Source organism: Nanorana parkeri, unplaced genomic scaffold, assembly GCF_000935625.1.
Source record: "Nanorana parkeri isolate BGI_ZX_2015 unplaced genomic scaffold, ASM93562v1 scaffold526, whole genome shotgun sequence".
Classification (NCBI taxonomy): Eukaryota; Metazoa; Chordata; class Amphibia; order Anura; family Dicroglossidae; genus Nanorana; species Nanorana parkeri.
In genome coordinates this window covers 573,278-585,071 of record NW_017306794.1, presented here as the reverse complement: position 1 = coordinate 585,071, position 11,794 = coordinate 573,278, and the positions used below count along the sequence as shown (strand labels likewise).

General features: G+C 45.1%; 1 protein-coding gene across 2 annotated transcripts in view; it reads left to right on the top strand.

Annotated features, from left to right (window-relative positions):
* IPPK (inositol-pentakisphosphate 2-kinase) overlaps positions 1 to 11,794 on the top strand; it is a 325,056-nt gene that overhangs the window by 232,011 nt on the left and 81,251 nt on the right. The gene's annotated exons all lie outside the window — the stretch shown is intronic.

The window sequence follows — 11,794 nt, the reverse complement described above, 5'->3', positions numbered from 1 at the left end:
GGTGCGCGGGGGGGGGGGTGCAGCTAACTGCCCAAAGGTTAGCTCATAGACAAAAAATAGAAAATCAAGAAAAAATTACGAGCCAAGAAGTGTCTTCCTAACAGTATTGATTCAACTATTAACAATAATTTAGTTTATGAAAACACACTTAGTATCCGATATGTAATCTGTATAAACATGGAAGTTGTTAAATGTGGCAAACTCTATTTACTGTGAGTGTTCTGTCCCCACTACACATTACCCTGTGGCCTGTATGGCTCGGCATGCAGCTAAACCCTCTTATTCTGCAATAAGCCAGACTGAGTGAAATCTTGAAGCTTTATTTACAAAACAGGGTGGGGTGAAACTGGTGAAAGAACACACACATATAATCAATATATGAAACATGCAAATACAGTGTCAGCTCACAAATATATAGATAAATAAGTCCTCCCTTACCAACGATGCTGCCATAGAGGGATATGGGTTCTATTCTCCAGACATGCACGGAGGATGGTATTGCATTCTCTTTTCCTCTGGTCTAAAATGGAGGCTGGATTCCCAGAATGCCCTAATTTGCTTCTCTTTGAGCAGAAGGAAGCTGAGAGGTTTGCCATAGAACAGTGGTCGCCAACCAGTGGTCCTCGAGAAAATTTTAGTGGTTCCTGGGCCCCTCTGATGCCGTTCAGGCTAGGCTGTCATTGAAGCGGCACGGAGGCTCCGGGGCAGCCACTCACTGACTCAAGCAGCCGCTGTCACAAGGAATGCACGGCTCTCAGTACAATGCCGGGCATCTCGTCAGTACCCACACTGAGCAGGCTGAGGGACATAGAAAAAGTGGGGAGAAGCCAGGTAATAGTGGCTCAGTGTGGGGGAAAGGGAGGCACAGGGTTGGTTGGGGCAGTGCTGAAGCAAGGGGGGGCATGTGCCCCGGGCGCCGCCGGCAGATTCGATAGGGGGGGAAACAATCAATATTACTGGGGGGAGGCGGCAGCATCGCTACCTCCACCAGCACTGCCACTCCTGCAGGCACACCCACACCTACCTATGTATGTATGTGTATATATACTGTATTTATATATAGTTATATTCTCATTTTTTGTTTCCTCATATAATTATATTCGCGTGTGCAGATACACACACACTGTTGAAACCTTAAATCATAATGATCATTTACAATATGATAAATATTTATATATTTCAAAGGGAGTGGGCCATATATTTCAAAGGGAGTGGGCCAATTAACTAGTGTAAGAGGTCCAAGGGGTAGCTGGAGATCAGGACAGACCAATTTGTATTCATTTCAAAAGATTTATTGATTATAAAAGTAGAAAAAGAACACAGCCAACATCTTGCAGAAAATCAATTAAAAACAATGTGACAGAACTGTGCAAACAGCATCAATAAAATTCAGTAGGATACATATACCCTCAAAGTATATTCAGACACATCAGTATCTCGATCAGAAATCAGCTTCTAAGTTTAGGTATATAATATATTCTCAGGCAGGATTAACCCTCTCATCACTTTGGCATATCGGCAGGAAGAAGAAAGGACAAAAATGTGTTAACTCGCATTTTTCAAAGATCATTCGGTTCTATAATGGGGGGTTTTCTTATCGTAGAAAGCGACTTTTAGTCCATGTATTCCCATGATGTATGGAATAAATACTTTGTAACAAGAGGTTCCTCAAAGTGACACAACGGTTCCAACAGTTCCTTTGGTTGGTATATCCCAAAGTAGGAAAGAAATAATTTTTCCCCACGGGGTGAATGACGATTCTAATTCAATTAACACATTTAGGATGGAGTGTTAGTATATATAAATCCGGTGTAGCATGTGTCTTCCCCTTATTGCTGTAATGGTGAGGGGGTGTTCATTCAAAGACCGGGATATTGTTCACTTAATTGCCCTGATCGGGACTAGTTTTTTTCCCCCTTGGCTATGTCCCAAATCGACCCCGGTTCCACATATTGAAATTCTATGGAATGGTAGGAAATCAGGGGTGCTTTGTTCGATGAGCGATTACGGTAATCCAATATGCGTCTCAAAGGCAATAAAAGCGCTACGGATCCAGACACATCGACTATGTGTCAAATATGCTGAGGGTTATCCTACTATTGCGTGCTCAGCGTCTACGCGTTTCGCCCCTCCCCCAGGGGCTTCGTCAGGACGTCCAATACAAATTGGTCTGTCCCGATCTCCAGCTAATCCTTGGACCTCTTACACTAGTTAATTAGCCCACTCCCTTTGTTTTTTCCACTAATTTACTGGTTACGGATCAGGTATACAGACCAAAAACAAGGGTCACTAACTCTGAGGATTAGATCTCCAGTAGTAAAACAACCTCTTTTTTACGATAGTTATATATTTCATTTATTGAAGTAGGCCCTAGATTTTCTAAGTGCGTGGAAGAGTATCTTATTGATTGCCTCCAGATGTGCTTATTCCGCTTAGTCTGAGAAGTTTGAGAAAGGTCACGGAAAAGGTCAAGAAAGGTCCTAGGTCACCATTTCAGAGGATGGATAATTAGGCTGCATATGTAATTGATACTTCTATGTAGGGATGTCCCGATACCGATGCTTGTACCGGTATCGGGGCCGATACAGGGCATTTTCAGGAGTACTTTTTTTAACTAGCTTCGGCCATTGACCCCCATATCCCCTCCCGCGGAATACCTCTCCACCAAACGAGGCTCCCTCTCCGCTCTGACCTCTCCGGAAGTGTGACAGTATGGCGGGGGTAAGTGTTGTGTTGACAGTCTCTTCTCCCTGCTGGTGCTGGCTGCAGAGCTTTGTGTCCCTTTCACAGACCTCTGTAGCCAGCATGAGAAGGGAGAAAAGACTGACTGTGAAATCCCCCGCTGCCCCCCTCCCCCCTGTATCTTAGCTGCTGCTGCTCCTCCGTGCCCCGTCCTTTTCAACTTTATGAATCGGTTTCCTTTTGGTGATATATGTCAGTGTGAGATGCCCGTGCTCCTTGCTGCACAGCAGTTTTCACTCTCATTGTAAGAAGAGAATGTCCATTCAGTGTGCTCACGGGGGAGAGAAGCTGTAAATCTTTCCTTCACACATTATGGATCTTCTCTTCTTTCATTGAGAGGGAAAACTTCTGTGTGGGTCTGGTGAGAGCATTATTAAACACATAAGGAGCATGGACATCTTACACTGGGATATACCACCAAAAGCAAACAGTTTCATCAAGTGGAAAAGGAATAGACACTGGTAACAATAGACAGCCTGCTATTGGATATTTTAAATTGCAATAGACAATACCAGGCTGGCTATTGTACTCTCACCCCCCCCCCCCACTGGCTGCTGTCAATCAGCAGAGAGGACCTGATTGAGAACTTAGTCTTCAGTTCCCCCCTTTGCTGATTGACAGCAGGCAGTGGGTGGGTACAATAGCCAGCCTGCTATTGGCTATTGCAATTTAAAATATCCAATAGCAGGCTGGCTATTGCTCCCAGCCACTGCCTGCTGTATTTACATTCAGTGAATCCAGTCAAGTAGAAAGGTGACACTAGAGGTCTAAAAGACCCCTAACGTCACCTTAAAGAGAACCTGTCACCTCCAATGCACGCAGCCCTGGTGAGAAACTGCCCTAAAATCATTAGTCTGTATTGTTTTAGAAAAATGTTGCATGTCCCTTTAAGAAAAAGTATCGGTAATTGGTATCGGCAAGTACATGAGGGACAGTACTTGTATTTGTACTTGGTCTTGAAAAAGTGGTATCGGGGCATCCCTACTTCTATGTAATCTATATTCAGTTTATTTTAATATTTCTTGGGATTATCGTTACTATCAATATATGTAGAATGATGGACAGGTAGAGAATTCTTCAGTTAATGACATACAGAGATTTGTAACAGATGTTTGACAATAGCTGTACTATTCACATTGAGTAGTTCAACATATATAAGGATCGGATGACACTAGGCGGGAGGGAGACTATGATATTTATAATTGGTGCAGGGCCATTCTTGGGAGATCTCTACACGGACTTACAAGGGACACTTGCAAGACATACAATCTCATTACACAAAGATTAACATCACTTTTACATACTTTGCTACATTTTACAAACACTTTTCTTTTATTCATTTGAACACTTTTGTATTTTGAACTATTATCTATCTACATATTTGTGTATGCTTTTGCACATTTCTGTGTTGTTTTGATGACTTTATAGAACGAAATAAAGTCACACTTATTTCTTACTGGCCGTTTCAGCAAGTTTCTTATACAATCACCTCAAGACACTTGGAAATATTAAGTGTCTAAATATCTAACACACACCAAAACCAGTTTCACCTGGCCAGCTCTTCTGTGTAAATCACAGCTATCAATTTTAAATTATTGCATTAGTGAAATAAATGAACTTTGCACGATATTCTAATTATTCGAGTTTCACCTGTATTTACCGATCCTTCCCTGTACTGAACAAACACTGAAGTGATCAGTACTAACCACTCCAGTGTTAATTCATAACTGAATAGATAGTGTTTCTGCACATGTGCTCTGCGTAGCATTGCTAGAACACATCAAGGGTGCTCGATTTTTTTCTTTTGTTGTTGTTGTTAAAATAACATTAATTCAACTGTGTGGCAGCGCATGGCAAAGTGTTGCGATGCATTGCAATTAAATGTATGCCTGCAACACACACACACATGCAGTGCAAGATCGAAACAACAAACTGACAACACTGAGGAGCATAAACAACATGGAAAGGAGTCTGGACTTGACGCACCAGGCTGTGGTGGAGGGGGGTTTGGAGGAGCAGGATCCCGAGGTGGGTAGTTGGGTTACCGTTAGAAGACGGGGTAAAGGGAGGAGTGCGAGAGAGGCAAGCCCTGAACTGATACACCCCAATAAATATGCCAGGTTACAGGATGTTGGGGATATTAGTTCAGGGGAGGCAATGCTGGAGCAGGACGCCTCTTCTATCCGCAGGGGGAATGACTGCTTCGGCAAGGATGGCAGCAGGATGGAGGGACAGGAGAGACAGATTCTGGTGGTGGGGGATTCCATCATCAGACGGACAGACAGGGTAATCTGCCATCGGGACCGTGAGCGTCGAATAGTTTGTTGCTTACCGGGGGCTCGTGTTCAACACATTGCGTATCGGATGGACGGGTTACTGAATGGGATTGGGCACGACCAAGCTGTCAGTGTGCACATTGGCACCAATGACAAAATAGGAGGCAAATGGAGTGTCCTAAAAAGCGATTTTAGAGACCTAGGTGATAGGTTGAAGAAAAGGACCTCCATGGTAGTATTCTCTGAGATACTGCCAGTGCCACGAGCCACTCCAGAGAGACAGCAACAGTTGAGGGAACTTAACAAGTGGCTCCGGAGCTGGTGTCGGAAGGAGGGCTTCGGTTTCCTGGAGAACTGAGCTGACTTCTCAGTCGGTTACCGACTCTACAGCCGAGACGAGCTGCATTTTAATGGAGAAGGTGCAGCATTTTGGGGGGGAATGGTTAAAAGACTGGAGGAGCTTTTAACCCTTTCGCTGCCAAGCCCTCCGGAACATTTTTCATATCAGCTGGCCAAGCCATTTTTGAATTTTCTGCAATTTTTTCCTATTGATTTGATTTTCAACTGCTGCGTTGCTAGCGTTTGTAAAAGACCACCCAAACCATATATTTTCTGAAAGCGCAGGCCCGGTAGAATAAAAAGATGGTGATACTAAATTTGTAGGCCCTGCGATAATTGCGCAAATGTTTCTCAAATTAATATTAAACCGATAAAAATACACAATTCAATTGTTAAAACACACCAAAATCAGTATCCGTGCACAAAATAAATTATTTTCGCAAAAAGGCGCGAAAAGGTTTGAGCTGGCCAGCTGGAAGCACTTTTGTAGCTCCGTACGACGTACGTCCTTGGCAGCGAAAGGGTTAAAGGACATTTCCACCTTTTTGTAAGTGATTTTGAGTTTATGGTGGTAATGTAGAGGTGCAGGGGGGATGTACATGTGTGTGCATTCTCGGGAGTCACGGGGCTGTTTTTCATACTTTACTTTATAGATTCTTTTACAGGCCAGAGACCTAGAAATTCAAAATTACCTCCACAAGACCTTCAATCCATCTCTCAGAGGGTGGGGTTGTTATCTCTAAACTGCAATCAGCTGTTCCCCCCTCCCCTCTGAGAGAGGAGAGATGAGTCATAGCTGTGCTCTGTGTGAGTCTATGAGGGAGATCTCCTGTCCCTGTAATGAAGAGTCTCCTGCACTTGTCCTGTACTGTAGACCTTCTCTGTGTCCTGTGTCTCTCGCTCTCTCTCAATCTCTCTCTCGGATTTCTCCCTCTCCTGGGTCACATTTACTCTCTGCTGCCCCAAGTCCAGGATCCTCAATGGTTCCCCGTCCCCTCCCCCCCTCCTCTTCTTCTCATTTACAGATATGACTGTTACAACAGATAAAAAGACATTGGAGGGTAATTGATCAAGACTGGAGCAAACAGAATTTGGAGCCGTTGCCCATGGCAGCCAATCAGCTTCTCTCTTCAGTTTGCTCAGGTAAGATTTGAGTCAGAGACGCTGATTGGCTGCCGTGCAAATCTGCTCTAGATTTTGCCTGCTCCAGTTTCAATAGATCCCCCCACTGTGCGGGGTCACCAGGAATGTGTGGGGTCACCGGGGATGTGCGGGGTCACCGGAGATGTGCGGGGTCACCGGAGATAGTGCGGTGTCACTGCAGATGTGCGGGGTCACTGGAAATTGGTGTCACCGAGATTATTTGGTGTCACTAGCGATGTGTGGGGTCACTGGAAATTGTTTGGTGTCACCGGGATGTGCAGGGTCACTGGTGATTAATTGGGGTCACCAGGCATTATTTGGTGTCACTCCTTTTCCCACAATGCTTTGCTTCTCTCATGCCCAGTGGTCCCTTCCCCTGGCCAGTGCAGAGTGACCGGGAGATGTGACTACAGAAATCTGTTGTATGTTGTCTCCAGTAATCGCTCAGAACAAAATAACAGATTTCTTCAGCAACATCCTCGGTGACCCCGCACATGTCCCGCGACATCAAACAATCTCCAGTGACCCCGCACATCTTCAGTGACCCCTCACATCCCCAGTGACATCAAACAGTCTCCGGTGACCCCGCACATCCCCAGTGACATCAAACAATCTCAGTTGACCACTCACTTCTCCGGTGACCCCGCAGTTCTCTGGTGACAACAAACTTTCCTCGGTGACCCAGCAGTACTCTGGTGACACTAAACTATCCTCGCTGGCCCCGCTCATCCCCGGTAACACCAAATAATCTCCGGTGACCCCGCACATCCCCCGTGATCCAAAACAAATCCCTGTGAGACACCAAACAATCAACGGTGACCCCGCACATCTGCAGTGACCCCACACATTCCCGGTGACACCAATCAACGGTGACCCCGCTCATCTGCGATGACACCATACAATCTCTGGTGACCCTGCACATCCCTGGTGACGCCAAACAATTTCCAGTGACCTCACACATCCCCAGTGACCCACACATCCCCAGTGACCCCGCACAATCTCCGGTGACCCCGCACATCCCTGTTGACACCAAACAAGGCCTGGTGACCCCGCACATCCCCAGTGACACCAATTTCCAGTGACCCCGCACATCCCCGGTGACACCAATTTCCAGTGACCCCCAATCAACAGTGACCCCGCACATCCCCAGTGACCCTAATCAACGGCGACACCGCACTATCTCCGGCGACACCGCACTATCTCCGGCGACACCGCACTATCTCCGGCGACACCGCACTACCTCCGGCGACACCACACTACATCCGGCGACCACGCACAGTGGGGGGATCTATCGAAACTGGAGCAGGCAAAATCTGGAGCAGATGTGCACTGCAGCCAATCCGCTTCTCTGACTCAGTTTCAAATATTACCTGAGCAAACTGAAGAGAGAAGCTGATTGGTTGCCATGGGCAACGGCTCCAAATTCTGTTTGCTCCAGACTTGATCAATTACCCTCCAATGTCTTTTTATCTGTTGTAACAGTCATATCTGTAAATGAGAAGAAGGGGAGGGGGGAGGGGACCGGGGACATTGAGGATCCTGGACTTGGGGCAGCAGAGAGCAAATGTGACCCAGGAGAGGGAGAGATAGAGAGACACAGGACACAGAAGGTCTACAGTACAGGACAAGTGCAGGAGACTCTTCATTACAGGGACAGGAGATCTCCCTCACAGACTCATACAGAGCACATCTATGACTCGTCTCTCCTCTCTCAGAGGGGAGGGGGGAACAGCTGATTGCAGTTTAGAGATAACAACCCGACCCTCTGAGAGATGTATTGAAGGTCTTGTGGAGGGAATTTTGAATTTCTAGGTCTCTGGCCTGTAAAAGAATCTATAAAAAAAGTATGAAAAACAGCCCCGTGACTCCTGAGAATGCACACACATGTACATCTACATGCACCTCTATATTACCACCAAAAACTCAAAATCACTTACAAAGGTAGAAATGTCCTTTAAACTAGATAATGGGGGGGGGGGCGGAACAAAAATAAGTAAAATTAAAATAGAGCAAATAACTAAAGGGGTAATTAATCCAGAGGACAGTAATACAAGTGGGGACGGAGAGCTCACTCCAGTCTACATAGTCAATATAGTAAACATAGTTAATCAAATCGATCCAGTAAATCAAAAAGTTAAACAAATTAATAAGGTATCACCCATACCAAGGTATAATAAAAAAAAGTAGTGGGGCGCCAGATATGAGTAAAAATGCAACCCAAACTCGCACCAAACTCAAATGTATGTACACCAATGCTAGAAGTCTAGCAAACAAATTAGTGGAGCTCGAAGTTATGCTACTCGAAGAGGACTTCGATATAGTGGGAATAGCTGAAACTTGGCTAGACAGCACGCATGACTGGGCTATCAATATAGAAGGGTACAGCCTGTTCAGGAGGGACAGGGTTGGGAGGAGGGGGGAGGGGTATGCATGCATGTAAAAAATAATCTAACTGTGCACATATGGGATGACATCACGGCAGGGAGTCACGATGATATAGAATCCTTGTGGCTAGAACTAGATAAGACTGATACTAGTCGTAAACTAATGGTAGGTGTGTGTTATAAACCACTGAATATAGGGGAAGAGGAGGAGGCTCACCTACACTCCCAAATAGAAATAGCTGGGAAGCAGGGTTATGTTGTAATGGGTGACTTTAATTATCCGGACATCAATTGATCTAATGTAGGTAATGATTACAGTTTTCGCGTTCGATTAATCTAATTAAAGGTGCTACATCGTGTCATGTAATGAATCCAGAACACACAATACCGCTGTACCGCTGTTGTCATTAGCTGGTATTCACAGAGTGTGCAGCAGTGACGTGTAGTGGAGTCCGTTCTCGGTGAGTAATTTCCCGTGCCCACACCTGCTCCCCCTCCGCTCGTCTCTGTCGGCGAACAAAGGGGAGGAGTCCGGTTACATCACGGACATCGACGTCACCGGACTCCTCCCCTTTCTCTTCGTTAGCCATCACGGACATCGACGTCACCAGACTCCTCCCCCCTTCCCTTCGTTAGCCGACGGAGCCACTTGGGGAAGGGGGGAGGAACGGAACTCCTGCAAGCCGGCGGAGAGGTGATTACCGATCAAAAAAAGTTTAATCGATCAAAAAAATTAATGATTAGTCGAGGAATTAATAGTTAATTTTCACAGCCCTAGTCTAATGGAACCTCTCAATCGATCAAGGCGGGATGTTTTCTGAACCTGTTGTGGGACAATTTCATGGATCAAATGGTTGAGGTTCCAACTAGGAAAAATGCTATCCTGGATTAATTTCCAATAATGCGGACTTAATTGTAGACATTGTGATTGGGGAGACACTGGGTAATAGTGATCATAATATGATTACTTTTAATATTGGGTACAGAAAAGAGAAGTGTGTTGGTCGTACAAGAACACTAAACTTCAGAAAGGCAAACTTTGATAAGCTGCGTCAGCTAGTATGCAACACCGAATGGGACAACTTATTTCTAATACTAAGCACGGACGAGAAGTGGGATTGTTTTAAGAATACAGTACAGCTATCACCAAGTACATACCATTGGGTAACAAAAATAAAAGATCAATAACTAAGCCAGCTTGGCTAAATAAAACAGTAAAACAACACATCAAGGACAAGAGCATGGCATTTAAGAAATATAAGATGGAGGGGACAGCATTGGCATTCCAGAAGTACAAGGAATGTAATAAAAGATGTAAACACGAAATTCGAGCAGCTAAAATAGAGTGCGAGAAGCATATCGCCACAGTCAGTAAGAGGAACCCAAAAAAATTCTACCAATATATAAACAGTAAAAAGGTTAAAAAAGAGCAGATAGGCCCAATAAAGAATGAAAACGGGAGATTCATCACAAACGACAGGAAGAGGGCCGAGGTGTTGAATTCTTTTTTCTCCTCCGTATACACTCAGTAAAAACACGGGTTTAATGTAGATATGAATTCAAGTAGCTCATTGCAAAATAAACAAGAGTGGTTGACAGTAGCTGGGGTTCAACATAGACTTGAAAAACTTAATGCAAATAAAGCATTAGGGCCAGATAACCTGCACCCCAAGGTAATTAATGAACTCCAGCCAGGTTATAGCGAGACCATTATTCCTCATTTTCAAGGACTCCTTACTGACTGGTAGAGTACCAAGTGACTGGCGGAAGGCTACGGTAGTACCGATATTCAAAAAGGAGTCAAGATGCCAACCTGGGAACTACAGACCAGTTTGTCTGTAACACCAATAGTATGCAAACTGTTAGAGGAAATGATAAAGGACTACATAGTAGAGTTTGTTCATGATAATGGTATACTAAATGATAATCGGCATGGGTTTAGGAAGGACTGTTCCTGCCAGACGAACCTACTAACATTCTACGTAGAGGTAAGTAGAGATCTGGATCAAGGGTGTGGAAATTTTGGAAAAAACTAGTAGAGCGGGGGCCGAATCTACTTGTCCCTCATGACAATCTACTTGTCCTGATACAAAAAAAATCATTTTAACCAAAACCGTATTTAGCAGTGCTAAGAAGCGCTTCTCATTGGTCAGTGCCGTCAGGTGACCGCATTGACCAACGAGTGCTTGCAATTTGCGAACGAAATTCAGAATACATGGAACAGGTACAGATCGTACACCCGTATTGGTGGACGGGAAGGACCGTTCGCCGAAAGGTAAGTATAGCGGGAGGGAGATTTGTGTGGGTAATTCCATTTTCCCAAATTACTTAGGAAAGTGAATTTACCCTTTAGGCTGGGCGTACCACAGGCACGTTTTGTCTGCTCTTTTTTTCGTTCAGTAAAACGTGCGTTAGACGCTCGTTTTTATACCTCCCTGGAGGTATGATTTTATTTTTTCTTTTATTTTCTCTATATTTCGTTTTTGTTTTTTTTGTAAACTTTCAAACTTCCTGCCGGTTCCGCCCCTGTGCGACGTGGCCGCTCGCAAGGGACGGAACCCGGCAGCAGCCGGAGGACACAGCGGGGATCGTGGACAAGGTAAGTCCCACGCTGTATTCCCGAGTGTGGCTCAGGGTTACTGCTTTGTTAACCCCGAGCCACAATCGGGAATACCAATGGATACGCACAGAAATACGGCCCAAAGAAGTTTCTCTACTTGTTTGGGCTTAGGGCGTTTTTCAACACGTTTCCACGGGCTGAAATACGTCCAGGTGGGAACCATGCCCATAGGGATTCATGGGATTTCACTTGCTGAGCGTTTTTCAGCGCTTCGATCAGCGCTGAAAAACGCCCAGGTGTGAACCTAGCCTTAGGGTTGGTGCAGACTTGGGGATTCCCGGGACGTGCAA